Genomic DNA, 6,434 nt, shown 5'->3' with positions numbered 1-6,434 from the left:
CTCAAAAAGTATAAATGCCATTCCATTAGACAGAAAGTTGCATTTGTTTTGTTTTTTTCAAGAATGATTAAAGGTAGGCTTTCTTGTCAAGAAAAACAGTTCACAAAAATGTTCAGTTTAAAGTATTGTTACTGATATTGTTATTAACGTTATTTTAATGTGATGAACTGAGACTTGTGTGAAATTGAGGATAACTTTTTAAATAAATAAATGCATACATACATACATACATACCACTTGGTTTAAAAAAAAAAATAATAATAATAATAATAATAACAATAATAATAATAATAATAATAATAAGTCTAGCATTATATTGTTTACGTCACTAGGTTTGTAACTCTGTTGAATGCCATTTTTACATTGAATGGTTTGTGTGTACAAACAAATTTTATGTGCGGGAAACGAAGATGGATGGATGCAGAGAGAGAGAAAAAGGACTTGCGGTACATAAAGGACACTGCAGTGTCTCTGCACCGCTGTTCTACGCATAGAAACAGGAGACCCTCTGTTCTTCACACATTCAGATAAAGCTCTTACAGAGTCCCAGATTACCACTGTAGTCCCACAACTCCAGCAGAATAAGTGGATTAGATGCTTTCATGCTTTTCCCCCCTTCCTGCTCTCTCCTCTCATACACAATCAGCCTTTACCAGTTTGAATTGTAACTTGCTTTAAGAAGCTTTGAGAGATACGAGTTCTCTTTTTTGGGCCTAAGCAGATAAACTGAACAAGAAGCCTTCACAACGTTCCCAAACCCTTCCATCCATCCAGTATGCCTGTATAATCTTGCTCCCACATCCCACAAATGGATCACAGCAGTGGCCTACACTGATAAGAGGGTTTACTGACTCCAGAAAACAACAGGGCTCTTTTTCCAAGGTCTTTAATAACAAACAGAGACAAACAGGAGACATACAACTACACAAACACACACCTGTAAAAACCACAAATAAACGTACTGTGATATTGGAGTGCCCCCAACTGTCCTCACAATAAAACTGCAAAGGCATGAAAGAGGAGGACATTCAAAACCCCTTTTTAAAACTACTAATTTCAAGCTATATAAAAGGCCACAGTTTAGCAGAGTAAAATATTTTGCACACATATGTACACGAACAAAATCACATAAAAACCTAACAGAGCTAACGCAGCTGGGCATACACACATTGTGAATGCAAATACTGTCTTTTATTTGCAAATTTGCAAAATATGTGACCCAGAATGCAAACACTTATATGAAGACTGATGGATGACATTTAGAGGATGATTTACATGGGGCCAAAAAGGTAATAAGAGAGCATTCAGGTTTTGTTTAGTCCAACTCACAAAACCTGATACTTAAATGATTTTAGCAAATGGCTGCAATATAACAAAGAGTGAAAAATTTAAGGGGGTCTGAATACTTTCCGTACCCACTGTACAGTAGGCAATTGTTTTTCGAAGTTATAAATAAAGGATTACAAAATTACATTTGACAAGAAAACAGTATTTCAGTCTTTTTACTTAAAAAAGTCATGTTACATTGTAATCATTTATGACATTTGCTAGCAATTTCTGAATGAAAATTGTTTCAAAGTAAAACCCACACCACTTTTTTTTCAGTGTGTATTAGCCATATAGATATTTCGTAAACTGTTTAAACGTTCAGTTTACACAAAAATTAAGATGCACAAAATATGATTTTATAAAATATGTTAGGAACCAAACATTTTATGGGGAACAAAAACACAGAGTCATTTCCCAAAATACATTCTTCGTATTCCACAGTCATACAGGAGTAACATGGGAGTAAATGTTGACAGAATTTTCTTTTTTTAGACAAACTATCCCTTTAAGACATGTGAGAAGGTCTACACGGCTTGTTTACCAAAAAAAAAAAAAAAAACTACTTTACATAAGAGCACAAAAGACCAGCACTTCTAATTCTGTTCCAGTCGTTTCCATTCACCCACACTCTCCCAGAAACAATCTGACAGCTGTTCCAGGAATAACCTAACACTATGGGGTTAAGCTAGCAGCTGCATCCAGTGGTATTCGTACTGAGGGAACCCCACCCTCTCTCTCTCACACACACAGAGAGAATGAATGGGAGACCACTGGAATGTATGTCATGTGAGGAACATGAGAAATTATTATTTTTTAATAAAATGAAAGGCTTAAGAAATGTTATCTAATTTGCCCATGTGTATATATGCACACACTTTTTATTTAATTTTTATTATTACTTAAAAACTTTCTATATTAAAGAGGACTGAATTTTCTATACTTTGGAAATAAGTGTTTTTAAAGATGACACTTCACAGTGAACTCTTCTTTGTTTCTTACACAAAAACCTTGGAAGAGAGACAGATGGCTGAATTTACTAATCCACAACTACTGTACAACGTGTCTTGGTAGTCAGTGTGTCTGTCCCTTTTAGAGCCCCCTTAAACCTCCTTTTTTCATTCTTCCAAGCCAAATCTGTGTCAGTGTGCCTTTAAGGCAGTGACTAAGCATGATACAGAGGGGGGTTGGTAAAGGGATAATAAGTAAAAGTTTGGTTTTAATTTAGAATAAAGTACTGTGGTATTTTGTTAACATGGAGGATGCGTGTTAAAGTTACAAAACATCTGCGAAATGGCTGAAACGTTCTTGGGGAGACACACACACAGCCCTTATCCATAGTTCAATAGTGCCCCCTACTGACCACTAAAGAAGTGAAGAGCAAGACAGACGGAAGAAGAATTCAAAACTAATTTAATTTCCTGAGACTCAAAGGCACAAACTACAGCCACATGATCGTTCCAGACATCAGCAGACTCTATAGTAATCATCACATGCATGCTCAAAGCAAGAAAACTGTGTAAAGCAGTGTAATATGCGTACTAAAGCTGTGCTGGACAGTTTTTCCACTTCTGTCTTTCTCAAGGACACGTTCGGCGGATAACATGGATGTTATCATACAAGTGGAATGTCCAAGTGCCACATTTGCTTTTGTATTTAACCACTCTTCCCCCACACAGAGTTAAAGTGTAACAATGTTAGTTATGTCTGTTCTCATCTTTCTCTCTGCTATCTGACTCTTTTCTTTCCTTAAAAGGTCTTGAGCAGGACTTACTCTGGATGCCAAAAGTGAGGGGGGTGGGACTGACCTAGAATTTCAACATAATGTGAAGAAAACCTGATCCATCCAGTATTAACCAAGCTTTCTCTAGTATTTATTAAATATAAATAAATACAACAAAAGATTAGATAGATAGATAGATAGATAGAATTTTATGTCTTTTGTCATGTTGTTCTGTAATGTAAATGTGTGGTTTTAAAAAACCTCTGTTTTCCATTGGTGAAAAAGTTTTTGCATTGTGTCTCTTTAAACTTTAAAAATCAAACAATACCTTTCCCGCGAGTGGACGCTTGGCGCGAGAACAGCATGCGTGTTTATGCGGCATTCTCTTTTGCCTCAAACGTGCTTGTTTCCCGGGAGATGAAATAAAGGAACGGGGGAGAGAGGGAGGGGGCGATGGATGAATGGGATCCTTTCATCGTGTTCGCCCCAGAAAAGCAGGAAGAGAATAAACTCCGGGCTGGCAGCTGGAGTGCAGGAAATGTCGGCCTTGTGGCAGATGGTCGGGTGGGGCCTGGAGAAGGGGGAGAAAATGGGAGGAAATCTGAGAAGAAGCGGGAGGGTCTAACCACAGCAGATCCGCCCAGAAGGAGGGGTTTCAGAGCAGCTCACTTGCGCTCATCTGGTGTTTGGTTTGTGTAACTACAAGCGTATATTTTTATTTTAAATAAATACGTAGTTTTTGTGTAAAAGAAGCAGTGCCAAAATTAAATTAATTGAATTCAATATTTCCAAAAAATGCAGTTCAGTCTGACACATCGGAGTACACATGTATGTACTCCAATAGGCTATGTTTATAGATTTGTAAAAATATTTTTTAAGCTGTAAATAAAACAAAGAATATTAGAGTACATTTTACAAGAAAATACTACTTCAGTCATCGTAATTCAAAATTCCATGTTTAATTCAACGTGTTGCTTGCCATTTCTTCGTAATTATTTGTCAAATATGCTAGCAATTTCTGAGTGAACATTTTTTCCACACTATTTTTTTCAGTGCATTTATGCCATTCCTATGTAAAATCTTTCAAAATCTAACTAGAATTTTTATTTGCTTTAGGATAAAGTAGGCTACTGCGATATTTTATTATTATTATTAGTAGTAGTAGTAGTAGTAGTAGTAGTAGTATTAGTATACCACCAACAACAACAACAACAATAATAATAATAATAATAATTATTATTATTATTATATATAATATCATTGCAAATTTATACATAATAACAATAAATTAACAAAAAGAAGAATAGAATATCTAATAACAATATACTTGTACCATTATCATTACCAATGTCAATCAGAAAGTTTTTCAAACCTTTAGCAATATTAAATAATATACATACTGTATATATAATCACATCCGTGAAATCACTGGCAAGTCTGTCTGTATCTGTCTTAAAAGTGCATATACATTTTGATTTCACAGAGAGTTAAAGCTTCAATAACATCTGCAAGTTTGGTTTTGATTAGGTTAAAGGAACACATCAAAATAATTTCAGTGGAAAATCAAAGGTTAGTTTCAAAATTGCAAATATAATTCTTCCCCTCGGGACCTGTTTGTGGTTGAAATCCCCTCATATTTCTCTCTCCATTGTCTGTCTGGATGATGGAAGCCATTTTTATTTAGGGTCTAAGTAGAGAGAATCTGAAGAAAGTATTTTAATTTAAAAAGGTAAACAAACTTAAAAACTAAATTCCAGAGAAACAAACCTGAGTTCTCGTGGCCCAGAAGAACAGGCTTTTGCACATTAATGTATAATTGGCTGATAAAAGGGGACACATAATGAAGAAACATAAAGAGTTTTCAGGTATTTTGCTGCAGCCCAGTCTTGGCAACACTCACTGCATTTTAAAGAGCTGCGTTTGAGTCTCAAGGGCATCAGGCAGGGACTCACACAGGCAAGAGAGTGCACTTGACTGCAGCACTAATATGACACTGACACAGCAGGCAGGTTCATTGTATTTACATTTAACAGAACTGATAATAGCCAAACAGGCAAGGGTGGCAGAGCTATTCCTAATTTTATGAAATGGCCTGCAGCTAAAACCTTGTTGCAGGTTTAGTGTTTGTAAATGACTTTAGAGCTCAATCTTAGTTATTTTAACTCTGAAATACAAACATTTATGTGTGTGTGTGTGTGTGAGTGTTTGTTTGTTAATATTAAAATGATTAATTATTACATAGTAAAATTACATATTAAAACATTAATGCAGGGTTGTGAAGCGATTCATTCATTCATACATTATCTTTCACATATTAAAATATTAATATCAATGTAATACTCACATTCATATACACATATTAAAATATTTATGTTTTACGTTAAAATAAACTACTGTACGGTAAGTTTAAAAAAAATCCATAAGTAAATACAATATAAGTATTAATCATCAAATACATCAACTGCCTAAACCCAGCTCTGAAGAGTGACAGCCTGGCTATTATTGTATAATATATCATTGTATATATTGTGTAATATTGTAGAAACTTAATTTGCTGAAAAGTTGCTTTGCAATGATTTGTATCGTGAAAAGCGCTGTACAAATAAACTTGAATTGAATTGGCTGTCATTTTTAATAAAAGGGCGACATCTAGTGTTATTAAGCCATATTTATTTTATTTTATTTTATTTTATTTTATTTTATTTTATTTTATTTTATTTTATTTTATTTTATTTTATTTTATTTTATTTTATTCATATTTATTTTATTTTATTTTATTTTATTTTATTTTATTTTATTTTATTTTATTTTATTTGTTATTTTTTTAAAGAAAAAAAAAATCAAGATCACATGACTTTTCAGAAACAAACAGAACTTTACCCCTGGAGTTTGGCTTCACTTTAATATTTGACTCTGTATTTGTATTTATACAGGTGAGAAACATCTGTGTCAATATTGAGTAGCAATGATTAACTACCACAAAGTATAAAAGCTGATACCTTATGTGTTATTTCCATAAACATTCCAATATTTTTTATTTATACATATTTTTTTTCTTCTGAAGATCATGATGAGTCTTGCTCTACTGCTATACTGTCTGTCACTTAGGGAGGGACAACCCGAGGAGCAAAAATTACTGCAAAGCATCAGGAATGACAATTGAGATGTGAAAGAAAGTATTGCAGAGTTCAGATATAGAAAGTGATGTGACATGTGGCCAAGTATGGTGACCCATACTTTGATTTAGTGCTCTGCATTTAACCCATCCAAAGTGCACACACACAGCAGTGAACACACACACACCCGCAGCAGTGAGCAGCCATTTATGCTGCGGCGCCCGGGGAGCAGTTGGGGGTTCGGTGCCTTGCTCAAGGGCACCTCAGTC

The sequence above is a fragment of the Sinocyclocheilus rhinocerous genome, unplaced genomic scaffold, assembly GCF_001515625.1.
Source record: "Sinocyclocheilus rhinocerous isolate Xijiao unplaced genomic scaffold, SAMN03320098_v1.1 scaffold603, whole genome shotgun sequence".
In the NCBI taxonomy this organism is placed as follows: Eukaryota; Metazoa; Chordata; class Actinopteri; order Cypriniformes; family Cyprinidae; genus Sinocyclocheilus; species Sinocyclocheilus rhinocerous.
The sequence above is the reverse complement of the archived record's forward strand: the minus strand, read 5'-3'. Positions refer to the sequence as shown.